The 17560-nt window shown below is 45.8% G+C and overlaps 1 long non-coding RNA gene and 1 pseudogene across 1 annotated transcript; one reads left to right on the top strand and one right to left on the bottom strand.

Annotated features, from left to right (window-relative positions):
* The first annotated feature begins 2049 nt into the window (after positions 1-2049).
* LOC132230580 (uncharacterized) lies at positions 2050-8881 on the top strand. The gene is made up of 2 exons (XR_009451891.1): positions 2050-2515; positions 5314-8881. It is a non-coding gene; the product is annotated as an uncharacterized LOC132230580 (long non-coding RNA).
* Positions 3126-4114, bottom strand: LOC132229363 (TCF3 fusion partner-like; annotated as a pseudogene).
* Positions 8882-17560: the final 8679 nt, after the last annotated feature.

The following is a 17560-nucleotide window of genomic DNA, read 5'->3' as shown; positions in this document are numbered from 1 at the left end:
TCAATGCCTCTCCGTCTCTGGATCAGTCCTTGTTCATCAGTTTATGTTGTTCATTATATTCCACAAATGAGTGAGATCCTGTGGTATTTATCCGCTCTCCAGTTCCATCCATGCTGTGGCAAATGGTAAGAGTTCCTTTTTCTTCTTCCTCTTCTTAAAGAATGCCTTTCAGCATTTCATATAATGCTGGTTTGGTGGTGATGAACTCCTTTAGCTTTTTCTTATCCGTAAAGCTCTTTATCTGACCTTCTATTCTGAATGATAGCTTTGCTGAATAAAGTAATCTTGGTTGCAGGTTCTTGCTATTCATCACTCTGAATATTTCTTGCCACTCTCTTCTGGCCTGCATGGTTTCTGTTGAGAAATCAGCTGACAGTCGTATGGGTACTCCCTTGTAGGTAACTGACTGTCTTTCTCTTGCTGCTTTTAAGATTCTCTCTTTGTCTTTTGCCCTTGGCATTTTAATTATGATGTGTCTTGGTGTGGTCCTCTTTGGATTCCTTTTGTTTGGGGTTCTCTGCACTTCCTGGACTTGTAAGTCCATTTCTTTCACCAGGTAGGGGAAGTTTTCTGTCATTATTTCTTCAAAAAGGTTTTCAATATCTTGCCCTCTCTCTCCTTCTGGTACCCCTATAATTCTGATGTTGGTACGCTTGAAGTTGTCCCAGAGGTTCCTTACACTATCTTCATATTTTTGGAATCTCTTTTCTTTTTTCTTTTTCGGTTGGGTATTTTTTGTTTCTTTGTATTTCAAATCTTTGACTTGATTCTTGGGATCCTCTTGTCTGCTGTTGGATCTCTGTAAATTATTCTTTATTTCAGTCAGTGTATGCTTAATTTCTAGTTGGTCCTTTTTCATGTCCTCCATGGTCTCACTATACTTATTGAGGGATTCATTAAATTTATCGGCGGTTTCCATAAAATTCTTGAAAAACCTTATAAACGTGGCCTTGAACTCTATATCCAGTCGTTTGCTTTCCTCCATTTCTGCCATTTGTGACCTGTTTCTTTGTCTCCGCATTTTGGCTGCTTCCCTGTGTTGATAGAGTGGCCCTGTGCACCAGGTGTCCTGTAGGGCCCAGTGGCTCAGCCTCCCCAGTTACCTGAGGTGGACACTCTTGGTGCACTCTTGGTGCCTTGGTTGTTGTAGGATCACTGGGAGGAATTGATCTCCAGGCCAATTTGCTGTGAAAATCAGCTGTGTCTGGAGTGGGAGAACTTCTGTGCTAAAGACACCCTTCTGGGGCAAGACTTGCTTCAGTGGGGCTTTGGTGCTCACTGAGTCTGCTCCCGAGTGTGTCCCTTATGGATCTGAGGGGTTGCAATCTGACCACTGGGTGCAGTGGCTCCTGGATCTAAGGAGGTGCTAATTCAGCCTCTGCCTGAGGCCACACAGCAGGAGCCACGAAGAGGCTCAGCTGTGAAGCAATGCAAGCCGCTGCGGGGCCTTGGGCCTTCTCTTGGAAGTTCCGGGTCTGCCTGGCTCGGCTGCAGTTAGGTAATTATCAGTTTGCAAAGGGCCGGTACATTCACATGCAAAAGCCTCTGCTGCAGCCTGGGTGGGGCGGGGTCTCAGGGAATCAAAGGGCGGAGCAAAGAGCTATGGCTGATTCTCCGCCCAGCCCTAAGGAGTCCCGAGTCTCAGTCACCCGATAATTACTGCAAGCACCTCTGAGGGAAAGCCGCCCTCAAGTTCGCCCGCTGCCCGACAGTGCAGCTTCTCCCGGTATGAGTCCTGGGTCCCCAGAGACTTCCTGGAACCAGAGTTCAGAGCAGTCGGGAGCTTGTGATTCAAAAAGACAGCGGCGTCCTCAGGTGCCACCCACTTTCCGCGCGCGCGAGCCACCGTACCTCTGCACTTCACCTCTGCAGCTCCTCTGGCTCTCCCTGTGCTTTTCTTTCCTTCTAGTTGTAGAATTTACACTCAGCCAGCGTTCCTGTTGTTCTAGATGATGTCTGCTCTGTCCTTTGAGGTGTTTTTCAATTGTTGTGGGAGGAGGCAATTTCCCGGTGTTTATCTATGCCGCCATCTTAGTTTCTCCCTTTTAGTTTTATTTATTGCCTGATGAAAAGGAAATGAAAATTTTGGCATTTAATAAACTCAATGATTGGATTAGGTATTCATTTTTGCTGTGGAATCATATTTGGACTTAAATACCAGCTCTTCCTCACCATGATTTTTGAAGTCTTATTTTCTCTCATAAAATGGGGTGAATTAATGTGTGCTTATTATAAAGATGAAATCAAAGATGAAATTATCGGTACATGGTTGTCATGCAGTGGCATTTTAAAACAGAAACACTACAATTCCATGGCACTGATACCTTTAAAAGATATTTTCTTGTACTTGATTTGTACTTATTTAACAGATTTTACATTTGGGGATAGTTGGTTTATTGCACACTGACTATCATTTGTAATCTGCTTTCCCATCCTTCTGGACATTTGATTATTAATCTCTTTGGGAAAAACTTATTAGGTGAATTTTTAAAAATATGTTTTATTGTCATTTATTGTAGAACTAGAGGCCCGGTGCACAAAAATTTGTGCACTCAGGTGGGTCCCTCAGCCCGACCTGTGCCCTCTCGTAATCTGGGGCCCCTTGGGGGCCCCTTCCCCTGGCTGCTGGCACCAGTTTTCCTCCGGCGCCCGGAACCCAGGCCTTCACTCTTCGCCGGGAGGGGCCCGTGTGGTGGGCGAGGGGCTTAGCTCTTTTAAAAATACTTCTGAATGTTTGGTAGATAACCCTGTAGGAATCTACTTTCTGAAACATGCTGGTTGTTAAGGGCTGATTTGGGTAATCAACAAAATGTATGTTAAAATCCTAATCCCCCAAATCTCAGAATGTATCTGTATGTGGAGATAAGATCTTTAAAGAGGGGATTACATTAAATTGAGGCAGTTCCAGTGTGACTCTTAGCCCATCTCACTGAAGTCCTTATAAGAAGAGGAATGTTGGGGTCCAGCCCCAGCAGGTCCAGAGGTTCCCAAAGGTGTGGACGGAGTTGGCGAAGAAGGAATGACACAGCGGCAGCGTTCAGGTGATCATCGTAGCCAGGTTCTCTTTATTGTACTGTTACATCTATATTTATACTATTTGATCCTATAAGCATGCCTCTATAAGCTTTTTTTTTTTTTTTTTTTTTTTTGCCGAGGAGAGCATGGGGTCCGTTTATTGGGGGGTCAGTCAAAGGGGGAGCTGGCTAGGGTGGGGTAGGGCAGCAGCTTGTCTGGCTCCCGAGAAACCCAACTTGAGTCCAGAGCCTTGACCACTTTGAAGCCAAAGTCTTCCTCCACCTTTATCTGCATGGGGGCCAGATCCGGAGTCAGTGGGACTCCAGCCCGGCACCCTTCCTGTGGCACTTGCCGCCTCTTCCAGGGGCCGGGCTGCTGGCTTCTGCAGGCGCTAGTGTCCTCCTGGGCAGGGACAGCCCCTCTTTCTCCGGAGGCTTATTCTCAGCGTTGCCTGGGGTGGGGCGTCTGTGCCCTGGCTGCCCTCTTCCTCCAGTAAGATGGTGAACTGGCTGGCCCAGTAGTCGTCGCCGTAGGAGTCCAGCACCCTCATGAGGAACCTCCGCTCCTGCTGGAGTCTCCGTGTTATCCTCTATATCTGATGGAGCCTGTTCAGGACCTGCTCGATCTCCCTGCAGCGCCGACCCAGCACCTGGTACTTCCTGCGATTGAGTTCCCCTTGGCACCGCGGCCGCTGGCCTTGGGCTGCCTCCTCCTCTTCATCTCGCTCCTGGAGGCTGGAGCTGCCCAGACCCCCAGACATGAACTCCACTTCAGTCTCAAGCTCACTCTCCAGGATGTGACCACCGAACAGCGGAGGCAGCACCAGCTCCGAGCTGGGAGGTGCTGAGAACTCCTCAAAGCCCACAGCTGCCATGGACCCCTCTCTCTGCTCCAGCTCCATTTCTCCCTGGCTCCCAGCAGAACTTCCAACCTTGCAAGCCTCTTAAAGTGCAAAATGACTCACTGATCTGATTTCATGGCCAGGCACACAGGCCCCAGCCGCTAAGCCTCCTGGGAGTTGTAGTTCTCTATTTCCTGCTCGCTTTCCTCGCCCCACCCCCACCCCGAGTCCGGGCTGAAAGGCCCTGCTTGCTGGCCTAAGGCCGCTGGCCAGGCATCTGAGTCACCTCCATCATTATTCCTGTCCCGACACCGCGCAGTCTGACCACGGAGACTCTCCACTTGGGAGGCCCCTAGGTCTCCTTCTGGGGCCTGGCTGCACCGCCACGGGGGACGGATTGTGTGCCCCGGCCCCTGGGTCTCCTTCTGGGGCCTGGCTGCGTCACCCCGGGACCGGATCGTGTGCCCCAGCGCAACACAGCCCTGGTTCTTGGCTGCGCCGCCGCCCAGGCACCGGATCGCGTTCCCTGGCCCCTGGGTCTCCTTCTGGGGCCTGGCTGCGCCTCCGCCGAGACCGGATCGTGTGCCCAGGCGGTGACACAGTCCCTGCCCCTGGGTCTCCTTTTGGGGCTGGGGATGCACCACTACTCGGGCACCAGATTGCGAACCCCGGGGGTGACACAGTCCTGGCCCCTGGGTCTTCTTCTGGGGCCTGGCTGCGTTGCCCATGGACCGGATCACGTGCCCCGGCCCCTGGGTCTCCTTCTGGGGCCTGGCTGCGTTGCCCCCGAGACCGGATCACTTCCCTGGCGGCGACACAGCCCTGGTCCCTGGCTGCGCCGCCACCCAGGCACCTGATCGCGTTCCCCTGCCCATGGGTCTCCTTCTGGGGCCTGGCTGCCTCGCCCCCAAGACCGGATCACATGCCCCGGTGGCCGCAGAGACACAGCCCTGACCCCTGGGTCTCCTTCTGGGGCCTGGCTGCATGGCCCCCGGGACCAGATTGTGTTCCCCGGCCCATGGGTCTCCTTATGGGGCCTGGCTGTGTCGCCCCGGGACCGTCCCCAGGCAGGGGTGCAGCCTGGCCTCTGGCCCCACCTCTGGGTGTTCTCTGATCACTGGTGATCCATGATCTGAGAAGCCCACGGGGCAGGGAAGAGGCGGACATCCCCTCTTCCCTGCCCCACCCGGCTTCTCCGATTACTGGCCCAGGGCCAGCAAAGGTGGCTCGGCTTCTCTGATCACAATGGTGGCCCCATTCTCCCGCTCTTCGCTGCTACCTGGGTTCCGACACCGGCAGGCGGCTTCTTTCATCCTTCCCTTTTCACCTCCCATCATTGTGCTTACGTATGCAAATTAACCGCCATCTTGCCTCGTGATTAATTTGCATATCTCGCTGATTAGCCAATGGGAAGGGTAGCAGTGGTAGGGCTAATTACCATGTTTCTCTTTTATTAGATAGGATTGCATAAACCAAAGTTCCTGAAAGGAAGCTCATAAAAGAAAATCTCAATGTAAACAGCTTAAATCGGATATATGCGGAGTGGAAAGAGCCTTGAGAATAGTATGAAATAAACTGCACTATATTTTTTTGTCCAAGTTCAAAGTAAAATAGAAAAATTTATACAAATTATCAGAGCTGAGCAACAATGTGCAATTTTCATGGACAGAAGACTCAAAAGAGGGTTAATGTGTAATTGAACTTGTATTTGTGTGTATTTGTAATTTAAAGGGTTTTTTTTCAGGACACAGAAATAAGAACTGTACCCTAAAACTACTTTTAGAATAGAGAGCTGAAACTATAGAATTTGAAAAGAAAATTACACTGTAAATTCTGCTCAGGACATCTGTGAAGCTCTTTGGAGTTATAGAAACTGCCCACACATGAGTTTGGGGAAAAAAAAGTTTGATTTAAAACAGCCTTGGAAAAATAAAACATCTAGCAGAGACCTTGGCATTGAATTAAGTGCCTCTCTGCACTGCCACCAGCTGAAGCAGTTCTAGCACATGAAGTGGTATTAGATGATCCTTCTTGCTCCGTATATTTTGTTTTATTGCACTTGAGTAGTTATTGGGTGTGAGCAGCTTATTGAGAGTATTTAGGAGAATGCTTTCAGATGTTTTTTGACCATGTTAACATTTTAATAAAGGATTTGTCAAATTCTTCATTTATTTCTGGGAGAATAAATTTTCAGGGCCTAATATAGTCCTCGATCATGGGGGTGTAGTGAGCTATCAAAACTAAAAGGTGTTCTAAGTAGATTTTTATCTTTATATTCTTCAATCACAATAGTTTAGCTAATGTGAATTTCAACTCAGTCTCAAGACCACATGTGTACCACATAAGTGTTTTATAGGATGCTTATCCTCAACTCCTGATATATCCCATTTTAAAAATGTTTCCTCCCCAGAAAAATCTGCAGCATGTCTAGCTCTGTGCCAAACCCTATAAATGTGTGAGAGTGACAAGCAGAAATCTCAAGTGCCCCTCAAGATACTGGTTTAATTTTTAACTGATTGTCCTAAAAGCATGATTAATTTTACTTACGTAGCAAGCAGATGTGAGAAAAGTCTTAAAGCTGGAATTTTTGTTGTTGTTGTTCTCCTGACATGAACTTGTCCAAGCCACTCAGGTTATTTTTTATTTTTACGTACTTTGTAATGAAACGGTATAGTCTTTATTTTTGTCTACCCTAATTAATAAAAGGCTAATATGCAAATCGACCAAATGGCAAACGACCGGTCGCTATGATGTGCACTGACCACCGGGGGCAGGCGCTCAACATAGAGCTGCCCCCTGGTGATCAGTGCACTCCCACAGGGGGAGTGCCTCTCAGCCAGAAGCCGGGCTCATGGCTGGCAAGAGCAGCAGCGGTGGCGGGAGCCTTTCCCACCTCCGTGGCAGCGGACATCCCCCGAGGGCACAGGCCAGGCTGAGGGACCTCCCCCCACCCCCAAGTACACGAATCTCGTGCACTGGGCCTCTAGTTATAAAGTAAAATCTGACAGTGTGTGAAGAGTGAGAAAGATTTGGTGCTAAGATAAAGAATCACTCTGCCTGCTGTATATTTCAGAGTTTATAATATGCTAAGTTAGAATGCTTTCTTGTATTCTGCATCAGCGATCGTGATACTGTCCTAACTAGTCAAGAGTCATGCTTCCCTTCAAGTGCCATATCCTGTCACAACGGATTCAAAGTACTTAGCTATGCAGACCACCACCTCATAGCTTTCCTCATACCTCGTATGTTCTTATATCACTTGGATTATAGGGGGAAAGCCGTCAAGCTATTTTTAAGCACCTGAGTATACTAATACCTGCCCCTCTTTAGTCAGACTGGCCTTTGGTCAGTTTACCTTGATATGTTCTACAAGCACTCATTGGAGATCCAAGGCCCATGGACTTTGCAGAACTCCTTGACGGCTATGGAAGGTGGTTTCCTCTGTGGAGCATTCCTTTTTGATGAAGGTGGAGAAGAATAGAATGTACTTTTGGAGAAAATAGAGGACTTCCCTTGCCCTTCTTACCTCTTCTGATTTCATTCTAGTACTTCTTTTCCTCCCCATTTTTTTCTGAAGTTTTCAGTTCTTTCCTTGCAGAATATTTTACAGGCAGGGTAAATATGCTAAACTATCTGATCGTGGCTAAAATGATATTTCTCTCTAAAGGATTAATTTGTACTGATTACTTTGGCCAAAAGCCCACTGCAGGAAGAAAGATGGGCAGGTGGGACATGAAATATAATCACTTCCATAATCGCATGGATGAACTAGTTGTCAAACCTCAAGGATATTTTGGGTGGAATGTGATTTCTAAAGATAAACTTCTGACCATGATCATCTTTAATAAATCTGGACCAGCTCCTACAGGGCTTGAAAGGGAGACCATCCACAGAAGCGGAGTGCCTCCTTGAAAACCTAGTCCTCGCCGAAACCGATTTGGCTCAGTGGATAGAGTGTCGGCCTGCGGACTGAGAGGTCCCAGGTTCGATTCCGGTCAAGGGCATGTACCGGGGTTGTGGGCACATCCCCAGTAGGAGATGTGCAGGAGGCAGCTGATCGATGTTTCTCTCTCATCGATGTTTCTAACTATCTCTCTCCCTTCCTCTCTATAAAAGATCAATAAAATATATTTAAAACAAACAAAAAAAAGAAAACCTAGTTCTTTCTATTTTGTGGCTTAATAGGCCTTAGCCAACTAAAATGGTACCTGGTCTCCATAGACCCAGAAACTCCCTTAAGCCTTACACTATTGCAGCCTTCCATCACTTCTCAGCTGTGTGGCCTTGGTCAGGTTACATAACAAGAGGTGTTTTGAACCCAATTTTTCATCTGCAGTATGAGTGTGCCATCCACTTCACAGGGTTCATCAACCAGTGCAGCATCTGCTAGGCACCGGATACTTGTAGCTGCAGGGAATATACCAGTATGATTAAGAGTAGGACAGTCTAGTTATCCTTGATCATGGAATGTGCATATTAATGGGAGAAAGCAGACAAGAAAACCAAATGAAATATTTCAGATGGTAAAATGTACTGGGGGGGAAAAGAGTGGTGAGACAAAAATGGGTGAGGATTACCTCTTTAGATAGTGTAGTCAAAGAGGGCCTCATGGTGTTTGAGCTGAAACCTGAGTAATGAAGTGAAGCTGACTGTAGGGCACAGTGCTGCAGGCCCAGGTATTGTGCTGGGCTGCGTTATCTGGCGCTTCGGCCAGACAGGGCGCTCTGTGCTTTCTGTTCCTAAAACACATAGATAGGAATGTGCTGACATCAGGCCAGGCCTTGAGATATGGTCTCATGGCCCCTTCCCAGCATGCTGTACTCTCTGTTCCTAGAACACATAGATAGGAAGGTAGTCACTGTAATGATGCTGTACTGTGTTGGGAACTAAGGTTTTGTAACTTTGTGGTTTTTGCAAATAAAAACGCTGTAACTCCTGCAGTTAGCGCTGCAGTTCAGCCTCTGCTGCAGCAGGGTGCTGTAACTGTAGTCGCTGGCCAGCTTAATAAAGGCTCCTAAATTTTGATCTGAGTCCTGGTGGTCGTCTCCGCGTGTCACCCCATTACAGTAGGTGCATGTATGGGTGTTTTGGGGGGGGGGCAGTGTTGGTGTTCAGAGGAATGGACAGCAGTCACTGAGGAGAGGAAAGTGTTGCATACCATGAGGTTAAGTAGAACTGGACATTTTAAGCAAGGAAAGTGGAGTCGTTACAGATCATGGCCACTGCCAAGAGCATGGGAGAGGGGCAGGAGGAGAACTGGGAGCCAGCGAGGAAGCTGTTGGCTGTGAAGAGTCAATAGGATCATATAAATAAGAGGTGTTACCCCAAGCACATAGCAGCTTCCTAATAACTAATCCAACCTCTCCTCTCATTTTCTTGGCTCTTGTATTCATCCTAAGATTAATTTCACTTCACTCTTAAACACATCTAATCAAATCAGGATAGAGCACCCTGTGGCTCCTAGGCTGGCCTCTGAGGAGATTATAAATGACTAGAGAGCACTGCAGGGTGTTAATAGGTGCTGCTTGGAAAAAGATGTGTGATCAAGTTGAGAAATGGCTTCTTTGCAGTAACACATCTCAGAACCTTGAATTTGTACTGTGTACTCCCAGGTAGGAGACGACTTATCGTATTTCCCAAACTTACCTGTCCAAGAAAGGAGGGGTGTTATCCAAGGCATCCCTTGAGATAAACTTAACCGTGTAGGTATTCGGACATTCGGACATTTTAACACGTTAAGTGCCCAGCGTGTTTTGTCTTCCGGACGGAAAGTATAGTGTCAGTCACCGGTGATTGACATGGCGCTTGTGTTAAGTAGTTGCTAGTGAAGAGAATACTCTAAGCCAGCAGGACCGAGGGTAGGCTTAACACTTAGGATCATTAAGAGCTATCGGGAGGAAATAGGCCACACAAGATTTATTATGCAGTTGCTAAATCACACAGCACACTTTATTTTACTCACATATAAGGTCCTGGTGCCGTGGGTACGAGCTTAAAAGGGATCCCAGGGTCTGGTGGCTTCCTCCGAGCGACATCGTCTCTGTGGGCTAGTGTGTCGGTCCCAGCAGGGTGAGGAGAGGGCCAGCGTCCCTGACCGAGATCCGGGCATCCGGGGGAGACAGCGTCCCTCGGAAGCGGATTGAATCAGAGGCTCGGCTGTTCGTCTGCCCTCAGGTGTGGAGCAGGAGGACTGCACCCAGACTGGGGGCTATCAGCGAAGGCAAGCTTCCAGCGATCGAGCGAAAGATCACCGAATGTCTCTTCCGACCTGCCCCGACCCGCGGGACAACAACGGGGGAACGAAGAGACACCCTAGGAGAATGAGACAAACAAGGGACACGAGAGAATGGAGGCAAGACAAGAATCTGATCAAGCCTCAAAATTTTAATTTTACAGCGGCAGAATATATATTGTTCCAGGGACGGGGGTGGGTAGCAGGGGTGGGTAGCAAAGCTTATAGTAATAGCCTATCAGCAAGTGGCAGCTATTTGCTTGTGATGTGACAAATGGTGTGTGACAGTTATTCTTTATTGTTAGCTACAGGACACGCGTGGCTTCTAGCAACTGGGAACTGGAACTTTTAGTTTCTAGCAACTGGGAACTAGAGACTTCTAACGTTTAGTTTCTAGCAACTGGGAAACTAGAGACTTCTAGTTTCTAAGATGGAGTTGCTTGTGCCATGGCTCCCGACACCGACCCCTTTTTATAGCTCGTCTGTCAACCCACGGCAGTCCAGGTTCTTGTAAACAAAATACGGTTTTACATAGGTTTCTTATGGCATTATCAGTAAACAACTCCACTCTGCACTCTGTGCAGGAGGGGGAATACACTCTCTTGCTTATCTAAGTTGAATACACACAGCTCTTGCAGTAAGAGGTTACAAGTTAAAGTCCAGGGTTTTTCTCTACCCAATTTCAAAACACTTCAAAACAAATACAGAATATTATTCTAATGCATTTATATTTCTAATAACACTATCTAGGTTATTATTCTATCCTAATACATTACCTGAACTCAGAGGGCTAAAGTTCCACTGAGCATGCTTGGGAACGTCTTTCAAATTGTGACTGTGAAACAGGAATTTGTTAATGTAAAAAAACATTCAAGCCTGTAAAGAATTTTTGTTTATTTGAGCCAAACTGTCGACATATGCTGGGAAGCAGAAACTTAATGAATTGAGATAATGCTCCGGAGAATGGTGGGTTACATCTGTATTTACGGTATACATTGCAATCAAAGAAAAGGGATGCAGGGGAATTACATGAAATCTATTGGTGATAGACTAGAGAGGCTGGAGAAAGCAAAGCAGGGAAACCCCTGGGATTGTTTAAAAAGTAAAATGATAGTCCCATACTTAGGTGGGTGCAGGAACAATTAACATGATAATGAAGGAATTTGTGGTATCTGTCCTGGTGCCCAGCACATTAGATTGTGTCCCAAGGGGTCCAAGAAAAGGGAAGTTACAAGTTACCCTGACATTTCAGGGTAACTGAACTCCCGAGCCCTGCTTCCTTGGGGACAGCAAACCTTGGACAAAGTCAGCTAACATTAAGCACCTATCTTATGTCAGTCACTTTTCTAACTTTTATATAGAGCTCATTTAACCCTTATAAAAACTGTATGCAGTAAGGATAGGGCTAAGTTTATTTTGATGAGGAAACAGGCACAGAGGGGATACAAACTTGCCCAAGGCAGAGCCAAGATTGGAACATCCCACAAAACCCAGTCAGGCCTGCATTTCAGTTGCATGTTGTATTCCTCCAAGGGTGTTAAAAAGGCTCAGATGACTCCTTGCCCATTCATCCTGCAACTTGAAGTGTTAACTATTGGGACACTCCATCCTTTTGTTCAAAACTTATTTAAGTGATCTCTGAGAGGAACATTTACTATCAAGTAAGGCTTTGGGGCAGAGAGCAGGGGGGCATTTAGGCACTAGGGGATGAGGGGAGAAAGTGAATGATCACCAGGCAGAAAGGCAGTCGTCATTTCACATTTGGTAGACCTACTCCTTCAGCAGTCGGACCCATTGCAGTCCATATGCTAGTCAGTGAGGGGTGCTTCTCTTTCCCCCTCACCATTGGGAACTGGAAGGAGTTGGGAGTGTAGCCAAGGGGAGAGGCCAAGAGAAGGAATCATTCCTTCGTTCAGCTTCATTTTATCTTCTTATTGAAGTGTAACAGTGATTTTTCACAAATGAAACACATGAACACTCTTTAGCCAGATCAACAATATTACTGAAAGGACAAAGCGGGACTGACTATCCTCCATCTTGTAAAGCTGGGTCCCCAACCTAACCTCCCTACTGGGAGTAACCACAGGAATGCTAGAAATGTCCCGACTCCCCAACCACCACCCAAGCGGACCAATGAAGTCCCAAAAATGCAGCTAAGGTCCAAATTAGACTATACCATAGGATGCTCCTTGTGCGCCACCCTTGACCAATCAGGAGGTAGCGGGGTATAGCTCAGGCCCAGGAATGCGTTAGTCATTTCCTGCCCTTTGTGCTGTAAGTCCCTGCTGTAAGACCCTGTTGAAAAACCCTGGAATAAAACCCTGACCTGAAACTGACCAGTCACTGTCACCCACATCACCCACGTCACCCACCCAAATGACTAGCCCTATAAAATCTTTGTTCTCTGGGGGCTCGTCTCTCTTCGCATGCTGCCGCTGCGTCGGTGGAGCGGAGGGACCAAGCCCGGGCTTGAATAAAGGCTCTTTGCTTTTGCATCGGACTTGGCTCCCTAGTGGTCTGTCTTTGGGGATCTTGAAATTTGGGAATAACATTACCAGTCCCCTGGAAGCCCCTCTTGCTCCTTTCCAGTTACTACCTCCCCACGGGAACCACTATCTTAATTTCTAAGAGCACAGATAAGTTTTGTCTGGTTTGAGAAATTACACAAATAGAATCAAATAGTATGTATTTTGTATTTGGCTCATTAACATTGTGAGACTTATTGCATATATTTGTTCATGGTTCATTCTCATGGCTGTATAGTATTCTACTGCATGAATAAACCACATATTATTTATCTGAAAAAAAAATCTTAGATGCAAAACAACAATAGGCTCAGTTAAGGTAAAGGTTGACCTTGTCAAGAAGATACTGGCCTAGGATGTAACTACCCAACATAACTGCTTTTATTTAAAGTTTAATTTCAGACCACCCTTTGTGGTTACTTTAGGTCTCTGAGTTTGCAAGACCACCAAACAGGCCTTCCCTGAGCTTGTCAGGTTAGGATGTGTCCCCTTTCGTCCACAAATTTTTGGGGGTGAAAAAGACAGGTTTAGAAATTTTAGAAATTAAGGGGACCATAGAAGAAGCACAATGCCAAAGAGCAGCAGAAGGTATATTTCCATAGAATAGGGAAGCTGAAAAGCTGCAACGGGTACATTTCCATAGAATGTGGGAGCTGGGAACAGCAAAGGTCTATATTTACAAAATAAAGAGAAGGAAGCTCTTCATCCAAAAGGAGAAGAAAGCCCAAAGGGAATAGGAAAACAATAAGGAAGGAGGGGAGAAAACCTCATATGTCCCATGTGAGGCTCAACCTTTGAGCCCAGGAGTTACCATAGTAACCAGTCCAAGGGAATAGTGACAAATCAGAGGGGATATCAAGGCACCAAGATCTGCAGCCTTTATAAGCCAAAGGGAAAAGGAACTCAATGGGACTCTTTCCCCCTCCCCCACATGGGAGTCTGTACTTGTTCTTTAATAAATGTCCACCTTTGCTATACCACCTTCTGTCCATGGTTTTATTCTTCAACTCTGGTGGACAAAGAACCCAGGTTCCAGTCCAAAAATTCTGTATCAAATTGGTGTGTTGGCTGGGAATTTCTCTGTAAGTCAGTCAATCCTCTTCAGGTCGAATGGTGAGTTGCTATGGATTCTGTCCCTTTTCTGTCTCTTGTATGATTTTGGAGGCTGAATGCCCGCCAGCATTTAAACTTGACTGCCATCTAAAAAGCAGGCATATTTCTCTCTCTCTTTCTCTCTCTCTCTCTCTCTCTCTCTCTCTCTCTCTCTCTCTCTCTCCTTCTCTCTTTTACTGCCCCTTTCTGGATGTATTCTCCAGGGCCAAAAACCTAAGTGGGCATGGGTTAGTCAAGTAAAGGCCAGTAGCACGACCGTCGCTAGAAAAAAACAAAAGTCTCCCATGGAAGGATAAACTGGTGCCGGGTCGGGTTAGAGCATTAGGCTTCCACCAGTCGCAAGTCAAAGCCCAGCCATTGACTAAATGAGTGCTTGGGTCTCTGACCAGCTACAAAGATCAAAGAGGCAGTCCCGCCCCCACCCCTGTCACCCCAGCCCAGGACTCTGGGATGTTCTTACATGAGTAAGAACCACAGCAGGGGTGCTGGGAGAGAATATCTCCATGGTGTGTAGACCACCTCATAGGGTTTTAACAACACATGTAATTTAATTCTGACCCATCCAGGGGATGCATATAAGGGTTGATCACCCAGCATTCTGGGTCCTCACAGTTGTCTTAAACAGCTGGGAGAGAAACTGAGACATGGTTCCAAAAATAGCACATTTCTGACCCCCTAAATATGTCCACTCCCCTGGTCCAGATCCCAAGCAGGTTTTAATCAGAGAATCATCTGCCTTTTCATCTGCTCTCTATCTCAGTCAGGTCTAGCCAGTAAGATCACTGCCTCTATGGTCCAGGTCCCACTAAGCTTAACTCTTCAGTTTCCATTTATGCAGGCCTTTCTAGTAAGATTCCTAAGGAAAAACTTCTAGGCAAGAGTTAAGAAAGGAAGGGCAAACTAACTGTTTTCCATTCCTGGCATATGATCAGGGCCCTAGATCTTCCCATTAGGCATAACAGGAGTTAATCACAGTCCTTAGCTGCTTCTGCCACCACCCCTGTAGAAGTTTTAGCCTTCCAGAGAATTTAGCATTACAGCCAGACACAGCTGTTAAGTTAGCCCATTAATTACTAGGTCACTTGCCTCTTGCTTTTATTATAATTCTGTAAAATGGTCGCCCACTCTCAGGAGTGTTCTTAAAAGTCTCATTTTTGCGATGTCTTTATTTCCCAGTCCATCATTTGAAATTTGGGTTGGTGAGCCATTTCTCACAATATAGGGATGCTTCTGGGATTTCTATACCCATGTAGAGGGAAAGGCTAGTTCAAGGGGAGGCACCCCACTCAATTTCTGAGCCCCATCTTTTCACAGATGCTATAGAATAGGCCCAAGACTGTTTTTCTTTAGAAAATGGCAAAAATGACACAAGGGGAATATACGCTGAGGTTCTGGGGAGGGTCAGTCCCCCAAACTTGGGACAAGAGACATTGCTTTTTTTTTTTTAATGGAGTGCTTTCTGGAGTGTCTGTAGATTGTATGCACTTGTAAATATCATGTTTAAGAGTGTTTCCTGTTGATTTTGAGTCAATCTGTTTAAAGATAGGACATGTCCCACTTTGCTGGGGGCCCAGCTGCTTGTGGACAGGTTAAACATGTGGCAAGGTTTGAATTTTGAGAGACTTTTTGTCTTTAATGTACCTTGGTTATTGATATTCTTTGCTAGCTTAGCTTGCTCTTGGCTGTTTTTATAGGGAACCCTCTGTGTAGGCTTTGTGTTACTCAGAACCAAAGGTTATTTTGCTGTGCTGGGTTAAGATTTTAAGATTCTAAGGCAGCTTTGAAAATGGCTTTCAGTTCCAAGCAGCAGAATGACAGGTGGCACAGGTGCTTAGAAAAGGGTCAGGGTGGGGGAAATTTGCAAAGCCCTGCCTAGCATCATGTCCATTAAACATCTGGTGCGCAGTTGCAATTTTTTACTCTCATGGGAATGCCACTCAAGGAAATAGGCTAGTGGTAGGAAAGTACTTCCAGCACTTTCTCTACAGTTCCAAGTATATCGTATCTGTGGCATTACTAAAATATAAAAATTTAATAGCCAAATTGAAAATGATTAATTATATGGTCAAGACCAAATATTTAATGTTAAAACCGGTTTAAGTTTTAATAATCTTTAAATTGGGTATATTTGACAACTTTGCCGAATGTAATATTTCAAGAATTTAACTGACAGACAGCTTTGTGACACCCCGAGGGCCCTGAGGTGACACAGATTTATTCTCTCTTCCTAAAAAATATTTTTGAACTAAATTAGACCAATGCAATATACTTGAGATTACATGAGGAAAGTCTGTCAAATAAAAATTAATAGCAGTGTTCTATTCAAATACATGTACTTTGAATGTTATACAAATTTCAGTCTGCTTCAGAAAAGAACTTACACAGATTTAAAGCCAAGTTCAAAATGGAAACTTTCAATCAAGGAAAAGGGCAAGCGTAATAATTTTCTCTGCATCTGCCAATGACATTCCGGGTATTTGTGTTTCACATATAAGAGGTTTCAAATTATTTTCATATTGGGTTTTTTTTTTTTAGGATTGTTTGTGAGGTTGTTCTGCTTTTTCTTTTTCTTTTTCTGTCCGCCACCCCCCCCCCCCCCCGCGTTATTTTTGTGCTTCTGTTTTCCCTCGCCTCGCTTGATATTATTGGTTGTTTGTAGTTTGTATTCATCTCCAGGGATCTGTTGCTGGAATTTGTTGGGGTTAGTGGCAGTTCTATCAGAGTTTTCTCCTCATATAAATAGTCTCTTCCCCTCTTCTACTCCATTCTCTTTTCTCTCTTACTTTTTTTTCCCCTCCATTTTTCCAATTTCATTTTTGCACTCCTTTTTTTTCTTTTTCTTTTTTCTCTTCTATCTTTTTCTCTTCTTTCTTCCTTATCCCCTAACTCTCTTAGCTCGGGTGGCCACCTGTATTTGGGGTTATTAATATCATAAATACATTTGTGTTCAGTGCCTGGTACGTTGTGCCTTGTTGTGTTGTATTTTGTGCCTTTAAATCAAGGCAGCAGATCCAAGCAACAGTGGCCTCCTGATCACCACACACTCTGTCTGAGGAACAGTTGCTGTGTGTGAAGCCACCCCCACCAGCCAGAAGAGCCACCACAGCTGTGAACAGCACCCACCAGAGGACCTGCTACCAATGGAGGAGCAGCTGCTACCACAACTGCCCAAGGAGCAACCACAGCCCGAGGAGCCACTGCCACCCACAGAGCAGCCACTGAACGACTCAACAACTAGATAGGTCAGTGAGATCAAACATGGGTAGACAAAGAAACTCCCAAAGGAAAGAAAAGGAGGGCTCGCCGGAAAAGCAGCTAAGAGATACAGAGGCATGCAACATGACAGAAAAAGAATTCAGAATAAGGGTCCTAGAGAGCATAAACCCCATGAAGGAAAAAAATCAGCAACTTATGCAAGAAGCAAGAAGAAACAGATGAAAAGATGAATAACTTATGTAAGACACAAGAAGAAATGAAGAGTGATATAGCTGCAATAAAAAACACCATTGAAAGTATTAAGAGTAGACTAGGAGAAGCGGAGGACCGAATTAGTGAATTAGAAGACAAGGAAGCAAAACACACCCAACTGTACTTTAATTGGAGAAAAAAACGAAAAGACAGGAGGAGAGCCTAAGGGAGCTATGGGACAACATGAAACGAAATAACATATGAATAATAGGGGTGCCAGAAAAACAGAAAGAGGAACAAGGATTAGAAAACCTATTAGAAGAAATAATATCAGAAAAGGCCCCTGAGGTGGGAAAGAAAAAAGTCACACAAGCACAGAGAGTCCCAAACAAGGTAAACCCAAAAAGACCCACACAAAGACACATC

The sequence above is a fragment of the Myotis daubentonii genome, chromosome 3 (assembly GCF_963259705.1).
Source record: "Myotis daubentonii chromosome 3, mMyoDau2.1, whole genome shotgun sequence".
NCBI lineage: Eukaryota > Metazoa > Chordata > Mammalia > Chiroptera > Vespertilionidae > Myotis > Myotis daubentonii.
This window is presented reverse-complemented; position numbering and strand designations above follow the sequence as displayed.